At 38.9% G+C, this 14,037-nt stretch overlaps 1 pseudogene; it reads right to left on the minus strand.

Moving 5' to 3' along the window:
- Positions 1-8,389: 8,389 nt before the first annotated feature.
- On the minus strand, positions 8,390-12,531 carry LOC124397093 (annotated as a pseudogene).
- Between the last annotated feature and the right edge of the window lie 1,506 nt (positions 12,532-14,037).

The following is a 14,037-nucleotide window of genomic DNA, read 5'->3' on the forward strand; positions in this document are numbered from 1 at the left end:
TTCGAGACTGGACTACTGCAGCTCTCTGCTGCAGATCTTCCCCTGAACGCTATTCATCCTCTGCAAATGATCCAAAACGCAGCTGCATGACTTGTGTTCAATCTGCCCATGTTCTCCCACACCACCCTACTAATGCTTCCTTCACTAGCTTCCAGTAGCTGCATGTATCAGACTCAAAACACTGATGCCTTCAAGGCCAAAAGTAGGCCAGCACCATCTTACCTCAGTGACCTCATCACATCTCGCACTGCACCACGCTGTCTGAGATCCTCCAGCACTGCTCCACTGGTACCACCTTTTCTCAGAATAAGAGGTAAGTACACTTCAAGGCTCTTCTCTGTTCTGGCACCGAGGTGGTGGAATGAACTTCCCCTAGATGTCCGTACAGCAGAGTCCCTGACTATCTTCAAGTGACGATTAAAGACCTTCATCTTCCTGAAACACTTAAATTACCACTTTCCAAGTTTGCTTTGTAAAAATCAACATTTACAGTCTGATTTGTCTTAAGTTTGTAATATAGCGTACCACTGTAGATTTATTCATTGCTAGAGACTCAAAACACTTTTGTACATCGCTCTGGAAAAGGCGCTTGCTAAATGCCGCAAATGTAAATGTAAATGAATTTCGGATCGCAAGATCCGACAGTGGTTAGTGAGGATGGCTGAGAGGATCATCGGGGTCTCTCTTCGCTCCATTATTGAAATGTACACCACACCCTGCATCCATAAATCTACAACAATTGCTGTTTTCGCACATTTCCTTTCTGTTAATTTATCTTGCCCGATGGAGCACCTTTGTCCTTGGGAACCTTGTTTTATTTCACTGTGTACTGCACTGTATATGGATGACATGACTACAGAGATGTCTTCAATGAAAACTTTTCCACAGCACACAGGGCCTCAGTCTGGGCTAAAGGTTTATGCAATTCACTTTAAATCACCTGGTTGATGATGATGTTCACACCGTTCCCGTTGAGGCTATACAGGCCATATGCGAAAAACACTCGGTCCATCACAGCTCAGCTCTTTGTGCAGATCCTCATTTTGCCTTGGTTGAATCTCTTACTATGCATGTTGATGCAATCCCATGCAGTTTTGATAGGAATTAGATATGTAATGGTCTTCCTGAAATTTGAACTGTTGGAGAGGATGATCTGAAAGAAAAGCAAAGATCTGACCCCATCATACGTGAGGTCATTCAGCAATTAGAAACTGGGGAGACAAGTTCTCCTTCTGTAAGGGAAGAACTTCCATTGTTAATAAGGGAGCTGGAAAAATTGGAGTTGCAGAACGGAATCCTCTATCGGAGAAGACTAGAGGGTGAGCACCTTCAAAACCAATTGGTTCTTCCTGAATCTTTGCATAGTGTGGTTCTCACATATTTACATGATGGGATGGGAAATGTAAGCATGGAACACACACCTAATCTGGTAAAATCAACGTTCTATTGACCTAGAATGGGTGTTGATGTGGAGTAAAAGATCAAAACAAACCCTAGATGTGTGTGTCATAAATCCTTGCCTGAGAAAGCTGCTCCTTTAGTCAATATCCAAGTGACTAGACCTCTTGAGCTGGTGTGTATGGACTTCTTGTCTATCCAGCTATATCCCAGAAATACAAGGATGTGCTAGTTATTACTGATTCCAAGTCAATAAGCTTTTATTGCCATTACAACCATATATAGCTGACGCAGTACACAGTGAAATTAAACAAATAGCAGCAATCCAGAAGAGATGTGCAAAAACAGTATGTAAACGGTTTATGGTAATGATGTGATGTAATGTGAGTGGTACCGAAGACATAGGTGTGCGAAGTGAGTTTGAGTGTGTATTGAGTCCGGGTTGTACAGATCTGTCACACAGTTGTGTGTGTGTGTGTGTGTGTGTGTGTGAGTTCAGTTCAGTTTTGTGTTGAGAAGCCTGATGGTTTGAGGAAAGAAACAGTTACACAGTTGAGTGTGCATGCTTCGCCTCTCTGATGGCATGGGACAGTTTGGACCTTGCTGTCTTTAAGGCTGTCTTGTCCCCTGCCCTGAAGGTGGATTCTTTAGATTTAAGCAGTGCACGCACCTTGGCGGTCATCCACAGGTTGGAGCATGTAGTGATGGTCTTGGAGATAGTCATGTCATCAATGCACTTGTGATGTAGCTGGTCACTGTTAACGTGTACTCCGCCAAGTTGACGAAATCGCCATTCGTTGCAGCCTCCCTGAACATGTCCCAGTCAGTGCATTCAAAGCAGTCCTGGAGAGCAGACATGGATCTTGCTGGCCAGGTTCTCACCTGCTAAATGGTCGGTATGCTGGGATCAGCATAACAGAGATGTGGTCTGAGTACCCGAGGTGGGTATGTGGGATATCCAGGATATCTGGTATCCGGCATGCACCTGGGATGTTTGTGTAAACAACATCTAGCGTGTTTTCTCCTCTGGTTCCAAAGTCCACATTATGATGAAATTTGGAAGCACAGTCCTGAGATTTGCATGGTTGAAATCTCCGGCGACAATAAACAATCCATCAGGGTATGTGTTTTGTAGTTCGCTAATGGTCCTGTAGGGTACGCTGAGCGCTTCTTTAAAAAAACACTAGGATGTATGTACACTCCGAGCACAATAGCGGTGGTGAATTCCCGTGGTAAATAAAAAGGTCTACATCTTACAACCATAAATTTCAACAACGACGAGCAGTAGGTGGAAAGGAGGACAGAGTTCTTAAACCATTCTGTGTTGATGTAGACACACAGACCGCCACCGCAAGTCTTACCACACAGAGCTGCATTTCTGACGGCATGACCGTCTAGCTGAACGGTCTCAGTAAAGACGAAGATGCAGCAGTGTCTGTACTCTTTCCGAATAGCTTGTAGTCTGGAGTCTGATCTAGTCCAATTTGTTGTCCAGGGAGCAGGCTTTTGCCAGCAGTAGCGATGGTTGAGCAGGCCGGCTGGGGTTAGCTTTTAGCCTAGCACTAGCCCCCGCTCGCTTTTTCCACGTCTGTTTCCCTCTTCTCTGTCCATCTGCCACAGGCGACAACGTGTCTGGAGGCCTGGTTCTCGAAGCACCCGAGGTTGCATAGCTTCTGCTGCAGATCATTGTTTATTGTGTTGTTGCTACTGTCGCAGCCATCTTGGACCAAAACTTCCGACCAGAACACATGTACTTTGGCTAAGGCTTGGGAGAACTTCATAGTCCATTACGGGATCCCAAAAAGAAATGCATAGTGATAGGGGCTGATTTTTTAGGACTATTAATTCTAGGACTATTAAGGAGCTTTGCACGTTAATGGGGATTCAGAAGATCAGGACAACCCCTTACCACCCCAGGGGAAATCCAGTAGAACGTTTCAATAGTACTCTTTTGTGTATGCAGGTTAAATGCTGGAAAAGAGTGTGATAAGGTGCATTGGAGTAGCTTTGTGAAACCCCTTGTACATGCATATAATTGCACCAAGCATGACTCGACTGGGTTTACCCCATACAAATTAATGTTTGGAAGGCAGCCATGATTGCCTATTGATTTGGTTTTCAATGTTCCTCAAAACAAAAAACAGTACAATACACACTCTCAGTATGTACATTATTTAAAGTCTAGGTTGCAGGAAACATATCGTCTAGCAATAAAGAGTTTTGCTAAAATTGGATGGAGAAACAAAGCTCGCTTTGACAAGCATGTTCTTGAATCCACCCTAGACACTGTAGATATGGTTTTAGTTCGAAATGCATGCCTACTAGGTAAACACAAACTAGCTGATAAGTGGGAATCACTTGTGTATGTTGTTGTGAGCAAAGCAGGGGATCTCCCTGTGTACACTGTTAGGCCAGAAATTAAGGAAGGGCCATTCAGGATGCTTCACAGAGACCTCTTGCTGCCTTGTAATCTGTTGAAGTTATCAGAAGAGGCAGTAGGCTTGACCGAGAGACGGAAACGTCTGTCAACTCTTAGAAATCCTAGTAATGAGGTAAAAGATCCGTCAGACTCTGATGATGATAGCTGCTTAGATTTGCCGTACCAAGATCACCCACTTTTGACAACTACTAGAGTTACTGAGGTTTATGAGCCTGGACAAAGGTCACAGAATGGTGTTCCTTCGATTCTAGTAGATTATTTGCCTGCCCTGGCAGATTCTTCTGTTGTCTGCCTGAGTCGGCACAATCTAGAATTGAGGGTACATCTACATTGGGATACTCATCTGAAGGTAATTCAGAGGTTGCGGAGCTGCAAGTATTTCTGACATGTCTACTGATCTAAACATGCCTATAGGGACCCAGAAACAGTCTATGAGTGTGAAACATTGACAGAGCAAACTGAGGATGATAGCAGTTTTATCAGAATGTCTGATAGAGTGTGACAAAAACCATGAATACTTACATATCCTGAATTGGGCAATCCTTTGGCTTTAATAGTGCAGTCTTTTGTCCAGAGTCTCAGTGCTGTTAAAACTATTTGTATTATAGACAGCAGTTTTGCCAACTCACAGACCTTAATTGAAACGAGGATATCTGAGGACTTCAGTGGATTTACTGCTTTGTTTTCCTGAATTGAAAAAAAAAGAAAAAGAGATTGCGCAGGACGACAGATTGACCTGGCGTGGAATTCTTTGGTTGTTTTCCTCAATCGTTTGTGGCCTATTCTTTCTGGTCAGCATAACAGTAGGCCTGAACTGTTGCATCTAACGTCACTCCAGTAGGGACGAACTGTTCATTTTGAATCGATAGACTGGTATTCGAAAGGGAAGCAACCTATCAAATTTATGCATTACAATCGTTTCCATTTATTGATTGTTGAATTGTGTTGCATTATTTTTATTCCACGTGATTGCTCAGTATCAAATGTTAAGGGTCATTGTGATTATTGATGGTTTTCTTTTGTCTTCCATTTTTTAAGGTATACTTTGTTAAATTGAGTCCTATACCTCACTGGTTAGGAGAATTGTTTTTCCCATTTTGAATGTTCTATTAAAGTTTAGAGTTACTGGGTACATAAAAGGTGTGATTAAACTGGTAAGGATTTTAAATAAGAAACCAAATCCTAAACTTAGTTCAAGTTATATAAGAAAATAAATAGGTTCAAAATCCACCTCAAGCCCAAATAAAGAAAAAAATGGGGCAAAGTATTCTAAATTAGATTGACTTAACCTCCTACAACCTGGGTGTCCACATACGTGGACATTGTGCACAATGGTGTCTTTATTGTTTTCTGTAGATATAGACCGAGTGTCCACATAAGTGACATCATTTTTTTCCAAGAAGAGCTTCATGTTCAAAGAAAATATATGGTTATTATAATTATTGGTTCTTCCTAACCCCAAATAACTGGAAGAAATCTAAAATGCAAGCCAAACCAAAGCTCAGGTCTTAGAAGGTTAAAATAGATTAGAAAAACGGGAATAAATCTTAACATAAATATAAAAAAGAAATGAATATAAAACTAGTTTGGTTTATTATATTTGCATTCTTTAGAAAATAAGTGATTTGAGTGCATAGATTTTTTTATTTTCTTTATTTTGTGCTTCTGCAAGAAGAAAATCATTAATTGATTTATTATTATTTAATATAAAATCTTTATTATAATTAAACCACACATTTGTTGTCTGTTTGTTTATTTAGTCTCTCACTACTGCTCCCTCTGAATCCCTCTGAATGGTGACCTTAAAGGGGGCACTACATAATATTACCATAAATGCTTCACATAATTACTGAATAAATGCACTGAATACGAGAGGTGGGAGACTCGAGTCATATGACTTGACTCGAGTCAGACTCGAGTCACAATTTTCTGGACTTGAGACTTACTTGACTAGATCTCTGAAAAGACTCGACTTGACTTTAGACTTGCTCCTTGTGACTTTAGACTTTACTCGGACTTGTGCCTATTTACTTGAAATGACTAAATTTTTTCAATTATTGTGATTTTATTTTATATATTTAAGAATGAACTATATATTTTCCAATAAGTCGGCGAACCCAAGCTACTCTTCCGCATGCGTAAACCGCTAGACGCTATCTGGAAGCCGCTTGCCGCCTGCCAAAACAGCAGATCCCTCTGTGGACAAGACAACATGATTACCGCAAAAAACAGAAAACCAATTAGTGCTCTAGTCCGCTTATCCAGCCTAACCACTACCTTGACATTTGTGATGGACAGAATGCTCTTCAGTTTTGGTCTATAAATAGAAATGCATTGCCCTCTTTATTTAAGGTGACTACCAGGCTTATGGCAATTCCAGCATCTAGTGCACCAGTTAAACGTGTATTCAGCCATGGGGAAGTGGAATGCAAATCCATCGCTCACAAATGACCGATAAAGTTTTGTCCAGTTTGATTTTTTGCAAATGCAATTCACTGTAATTTGCCTTCACATTGGCATTATTTTAAACTGTCCAAACATCACAGTTTAACATTGAAGTGGTCAAGGGTTAAAGTTGTTATGGCCAAATACATAAATATGGTTTGATGTACAGTAAATATCTTCATTAATACTGGGGCATGACCTGATAGTTTTATTTTTTTTACATTATTAAAGATATTAGAAAATGAATGAAAAGCCCTAGAATAACATGATCATAATAGTTTGTGGATAACTCTTAACAGAACAAACCATGTTGGGTTCATCACCTTTTAAAAACCACTGCCTCACTTGTACAGTAAGATTTTATTTTATTTTTTTCTGATATTGATATTCTACTTTGAGTATGCAACCCATTGTTTGGTGTCTGATGAGATGACGAGTATACTTTACACTTATAGGTATTATTATTACTATATGCTGAGATGGGGCATGTGACTGTTCACTCCATGTTTACACAGATACATCAGGGTATTCATAGATAGAAATGATCCAGGTTAACAGCTGTAGTTCTGACTCCTCCTGAGAAGGGAACATCAGCACATTCTACTGTCTAAAAAACTTACAATAATATAAAATTCCCAGATATGTGTTCTTAGTTCTTTTTAAGCGTGTTCACGTTGGCCTAACTGGATTAAATTGAAATGTTAAATGTTTTTGTTTAGTTTACACTTTCATAGGGGACATCACAGCAAAATAACTATATGTAGGGCTAGCACGAGATGGGAAAAGTTTGATTAATTCCTGTTTACTTAATTTCATACTTCTTCATTTAATTTATTTTTATTTTAGAGCATTTAAAGTGCTTCTTAACGATATTTTATTACACACAAGTTAATTTATTTATTTTTGTAACCCATCATCAGCCCTCTGTGTCTAAATAAGTAATAAAAGTCCCTGAGTTAAAAAATGTGTCAAACAAATCTGTGTGCGACTTGGTATGACTTGATGACTAAGTTGCAACTTGACTTGACTTGACAAAGAGAATGACTTGACTTGACTTTCCTTGACTTGACCCTTACAACAGAATGACTTGACTTGACTTTGACTTTCAATGTTAAGACTTGGACTTGACTTGAAACTTGCATTTAGTGACTTATTCCCACCTCTGCTGAATACTGAATAATTTTTTTTTGTTAAAAGACATTCACCTGTCACCCGAATACTGGACACATCCGGTTCAAAAGACACTTCCTGTTTATAGTATTTTTTAAGCCATGTTCATGCTAACATTACTGCAAACTATTGTATCTTTCATATTGTACACCAGCCCTTTTATAGCAGATGCTTATTACCATTTTTGTGTGCCAAACTTGTTTTTGTTTTCTCTACAAAGTTTATTAGATTTCATGTTTCATTGAATTTGTTTGCATTGGCAAATTGTTTTTATCTGTACAGAACCCTTTTTCCTGCTACTACGACTTCTCTGTGGATTAAGTTCTGGATGTGTCTAACTGGTCTTAATAGACCTGCATATGGATGCAACATAAAATTCATGTCAAGGGGGTCTGAATACTTTCTAAATGCAATGTAGCTAAAATCAATTTCTATAACCTCAGTGACCTCCTCAGTGACCTCATCACATCTCGCACTGCACCATGCTGTCTGAGATCCTCCAGCACTGCTCGACTGGTACCACCTTCTCTCAGAATGAGAGGTAAGTACACTTCAAGGCTCTTCTCTGTTCTGGCACCGAGGTGGTGAAATGAACTTCCCCTAGATGTCCGTACAGCAGAGTCCCTGACTATCTTCAAGCGACGACTGAAGACCTACCTCTTCCTTAAATACCTAAATTAGCACTTTCCAAGTTTGTAGAATTCGAGTTATATTTATATTAAGTTTGTAATCTTGCGTACCAGTGTAGATTTATTCATTACTAGAGATTTAAAGCACTTTTGTACGTCGCTCTGGATAAGGACGGCTGATAAATGCCGCAAATGTAAATGTAAATGTAAGTCATGTGGGCTTTGTGGGTGTTCCTAAAGTGTCAAAGTGCTGTATTTTAATGGATTCTCAATACATCAAGCTTTCATGAAAAATATTTCAGTAGTGTTTTGCATCTTTTAACTTTTATTAAGCTTTTAAAAGCAAACTGCAGCAGATATTAACAGGACAGATTTTCTATATATGTTGTGTACCTAGTCTACTATAAATGTAAACCTTCAGCTTTGCGGATGTTGCTCATGTTAAAGCGGGGAATGCGTTCGTCAAGGAGCACACCAATCTCCAGGAGCATGTCTCTGGGAATCGGGTATGCATTCCTGGAGATGTACACTTTCTTCAGCTGTGCATCCATGGGAGAAGGCTTGTACTCCATGCATGAAGAACCAGTCAAACCAGTGATGCAGTTCACCTGGACATTATAATACAACAGTCCATGATTAAGGTTACAGACATTCTCATTTGTTCCACTTTTCAGTGGAACACTACAACCCCCAAGTAGATCTTCATCTGTCCAACTGTCCTCATCCCAGACCTCCAGCTTCACACTCCCGAATTGAGAAAGGTCCACAGTTTCCAGATGAAAATCGCTGTTCCAAATGGGATTGTTGTTATTTGGGATTATGGACGTCTTTCCTCTTGGAAATTTACCGTTGAGGAGGATCTTGACATACCCATCTGTCTGATTGATGTAATCTCCATACAAACCTGTGGCTTTGATAATAGTTACAGTGACATGAGCAAAGCCTTTCTGAGTGGGGCAGCAGTTGAGGGCCACACCTGGGTTGTTGTGGCAGCTGCAGCTACACGGTTCCTTAGGGTTGGTCTTTACACCAGTCTTACATGGGCTTGTGCAGTTGTGTACCAGAGCCCTCTGGAGGATGTAGTCCTTGATGGCGTTGCGTAAATGCGTTCGGATTGATGACTTCCTTGGCAGCAGATCATGAAGAGGCATGAGCGAGTAAGAAAGCACATCAGGGTGAGCAGGTAGAGATGAAACCCACTCCTTATAGGCCTCTGGATCGGTATTTGATGAGAAAAGGAGATCGACATTCTCAGTGTTGCCACCAAACACGTTTGTTTCCCTTTTGGAGGAAATAAAAACGTTTTTGAAATGATCTAATATTTTCAATATATTTTGAATAATTTCTCAACTAAGTTGAATTGAGTGTTATTTTGGGCGTCTTATTAATTTAACAGGGAATTACACATCCAGAGACAGACGGAGGAACAAACCTGTCACTGAAGTTGCTGGAGAAGCTTTTTTTGTTCAGAGACTTTTCCTTGTCCTGCTTGCAGTGATGAGCCTCATTTTGCATGTTAAAAGCTATTCCCATACTGACAGAAGCCTCCAGATCCAGACAAGACTTCACCTCGTCCACACTCAGACCCTGCAGTGATGCCTGGCACTCCTTTATGCTGGTCACAGAGCGAATTTCCCCACCCAGAGTCACCTGTACACAGTCACAATGTTTCCAGTCAACATTATTTATTCTAAAACTGTTGTGAAAAGAAAAAAGTTGTATTCACTGTGATTAAATAGACTACTTTAAACACAGATAAATGATGCTGCTTCGATTATCTTCTTCACCTTTGTGATGTAATGAGTACCAAACATGTCAATCAGCTTGAAGTACAGGTGCTTTGTAGACTTATCATATCTCTGAGGGAGACTTTTAAAATCTTCACTTAGCTCCGGGTGCAGGACTGGACGATTTGAAACCCTGTACCTAGAAGACAGACCATAAAGTAGAATTTATGAACAAATTTGACTGATTCTCTATTAGTATAATTAAATAAAAATCAACTTGAGTCAGCATTGTTCAAACACAAATGATCACTTCTTACTTGTAGTATCCACATTTGACGATCTGGCTGGTGAAGCTGAACTTGTCTTTTTGGTTTTCTGCATTGAATATTTAGCCAGCTTGGAGTTAGTGCCTGCCATCATCACTGATCCCTGGACATTTGGAATCACTAGGTTCAAGTCTGTCTGCCAGCGGTTTTCAATAGACGCCGTGCTGGAGCTGACCAAGGACTCACTGGAGTCGTAGACGGAGCTGGACACCTTTATGCTGCACTTCTTACTCGATCTCCAGTCCACCACAGAAGCCGGGAGCTTCTGCTTTTTACCTCTCATGTAGCGATTTTTACACAGAGTGCAGGTTCTGTCTTTCTTGAGCCAGGAACTCATGTCGATAACAAAGGCACCTTTCCGTTCCATGGTGGTGATATCAAAGCCTTCTCCTGCCAGGTTGGATCCTGGGACGAAATCTGCATCGTTACACTGAGACTCGCTGGCGTTTAAACAACCCTGGCTGGTTGTAGGAGGGAGAAAGGTGGCAAAGACGCCCCAAATCAGAAGTGCTTGTAGCATGGCTGGAGTTTCTTGGAGTGTGTCCTGTTAAGGAAGAGACACAGGAAGACTGCCACACATGTTAAATACTAATCGTGTCCTTTTGCACTTCTCATTATCATCATCAACTTAGGAAAGGCTGAAAAGGAACTCTAAATCCTCTGAAAACTAAATAGGTAAAAAAACATCCAGCATTACTGTCTAGTGTAGCAATATTAACCCAGACATAAAAATGTTAACTCCTCTCACTACAATGGTGAACCCTTTCAAACCAAAAGTGGCAAAGACTTTTAGAAGTAACTGCAAATCTCAATGATGTGCTTGATTCACTTTCTAGGGAGGGCTCAGGGGTATGTCAGCATCCTGTATTGAGCCTTATGAAAAAAAAACTTGATGCTTTATAAAAATTTTTTTTCTTCTTATATCCGAGAACTCAACTCCTGGCTCATGGGTCCTTCAACTATGGAAGGATAGAGGTCACCGTATGCAAATAGGCATTGTATTTGTGTATATAAATATACATTTAATTATATCATTTACATTTGCCATTTCCAAAAATAGTTTTAATATGTAAATTATATAAATGTTTTATTTTTTATAAGTTGCAAAATAAAAAAATTTGCCCAAATAGATATTTGTAACATGTCCAAGCAGAAATGGTAGCAAAATGAACATTTAAATGTTATTTATCCTAAATGCATTGATACTCACGATTAGGAGACTTAGGATTGAATTTTCATCATAACACCATGTGATATTTTTAGCAAAATTCAGTGTGTATTTTAAAATGCATTTTGCAAATAACATTTAAATGATCATTTTTCTACCATTTCTGCTTGGACATGTTACAAGTATCAATCATTTTGGGTAAAACATTTTAATTTTAATTTAGCAACTTATAAAGCATTGAAATTAGTATGTAATTTACATATTAAAACTATTGTTGGAAATGGAAAATGTAAATTATATAATTGAATTTTCTTTTGCACAAAAATTTGCACATATGGTAATAAAAAAAATTAGATTTATATACACAAATACATTTCCATATTGAATATTGCATTGTAATTTTTGAATATTACATTTTAACAGGAATTAATCTTCCTCTATGCTCAAAAACAGCACCCAAGAACAGCTAAGAACAAAACCCTGGACTATATAGTAGTGACGTTCTCTGAGCCCTGATATGAATCATATCCAACATCTATGGTTAGAGTTGAAACATGCAGTATGGAGAATGCAAACTTCAAACCTGAGACAGCTGGAGCAGTGTGCTCATGAAGAGTGGAACAAACCTCCTGTGGACAGGTGCACAAGTCTCAAAGAAACCTACAAAAAATTGTTTCTTTGCAGTGATTGCTTCAAAGGTTATGCAACAAGATATTAGGTAAAATTGATTCTGATTTTTATCAAATATGGAACAAAGAATGATGGATAAGATTTACTTTTGTTTATTTCAACTTAATAATAATTATTATAACAGCTGTGGAATTGGATGTGAGGAACAGATGAAGATAGCTGATGTTCCGAAGATTTAAGTAAGAAGACCGAGTAATATTGTTCACATGCTTTTCAAAAGACAAGTTCTAACAAGGACAAGACCCAGACTCTTTATGAACCCATAATGTTTATGAAATTCTTTACAGTGATTTGTTTCTGAAAACTGTTGGAGTAGTTTTAAATATATATTTACCATTCACTAAATGTGCTGAAATAAATGTCAGTATTTTCATAATTGTGAAAAAATTTCAAGAATTGCAAAACGTCCATTAAAAGTGCATGTAATTTTTTTCTGTTTACTTACCGTGATGTCTGTATGAGCAGATGCGACCTGAGCAGATTAAATGGGTCTTTGAAATGCACCTTTTCAAACTCGCATTTGGTATTTATACACAAGTGCAAGACCTGGGGCAGGACAACTTATAGGTCTATAAATAAGTCCATAGGCTTTGAGGGGTTGGAAAAAAAAAAGATGTTATCATTAATCATTACACCGCAGTGCTGTTGAATTCGAGCCACTTAAACTTCACATTTTGGTCAGTTTAGCTTTTTATTTATTTGATTTGTTTTATTATCTGTTTATTATTATTGGTAGCATGTCTACTGTGCATGTAGAGAACCGAGCACATACACTATGATTTGTGTTAATCTTTCTTTAGATCCAAATCTTTTTTTGAAGTTATAGTCAGTTTGATATTCTGATCTCATGGACACGTCTAATGCTGTGAAAAGAAAAACCACACATAGCTACAGTCCTTTGCTGTAAGATATGTGGTCTTTATGGATGAAACTCAAACCTTTCAGCTTTGTGGCTGTTGCTCATGTTGAAGCAGGTAATGTGTTTGTTGAAGAGCAAGCCCATTTCCAGCAGCATGACCCGTTCTTCTTCATAGCAAGAAGTGTAAGTCAGTACTCCTGGGTAAAGTTACATACACCAGCCCCGTCTAAATGGCAGAGGAGGCGGAGTCACAGCTATTTATAATAATAATAATAATAATCTAAGCGTCACACAAAAAACTAAACACAAATGTAGCACATTCGAAGTTCTTTAAACCAACTTAAAGTATTTAGAGTTCGAAAGCAGGTCCAGTCAGTCAATTCCATTAATTATTATATATAGACCCCCAGGGGCCCGACTATGATTTTCTTGTAGAATTTGCAGACTTTCTTCACAAATCCAGCTGCTTCTTTATGCAAAACATTAATTATTGGGAACTTTAAAAATCATTTAGATAATCAGGAAGAATTCTTATGAGCAGCAGTTGAGTTAATTTTAGATTCAGTAGGAATTAATCAGAATGTTATAGGACCCACTCATAGTGGTGACACTCTCGATTTGTTATTACCATTTGAATATAATATAAAAAAATTATTATTTTTTTAAATCTGCCTTAGTCATTGCATTAGTAACTCACCACCTTACCGTGTTAACCACATTCATGCCAGCTACAGCAGCGAGTTTTATCAATAATCTTTCGGAACTGTTGATAATAATTAGATCTCTGTCTGAACCCACAGAGCTCGACTGGGCCACTGAATGTCTAAAAACAATGTTCCGTTACACTCTAGATGATGGAGCTCCCCTTAAGACCAAAATTATCAGGGAGAAAAAAAAAAATCACGCTGGTATAATTATCATACAAGATTCTAGAAAAGGTTGTAGCACAGCAGTTCTGCTCACATCTACTGAGGAAGAACATTTATAAAATGTATCAGTCAGGATTTCGGCCTCATCATAGCACAGAGACGGCGCTAGTTAAGGTGGTAAATGACTGTTATTGGCCTCTGATCAGGGTTTTATCTCTTTACTTGTTTTGCTCGACCTCAGTGCAGCTTTTCACACCATTGATCATCATCTCCTGTTTGCTGGACTGGAGAACATTGTTGGAATAAAGGGAACAGC

This window comes from Silurus meridionalis, chromosome 14 (assembly GCF_014805685.1).
Source record: "Silurus meridionalis isolate SWU-2019-XX chromosome 14, ASM1480568v1, whole genome shotgun sequence".
Classification (NCBI taxonomy): Eukaryota; Metazoa; Chordata; class Actinopteri; order Siluriformes; family Siluridae; genus Silurus; species Silurus meridionalis.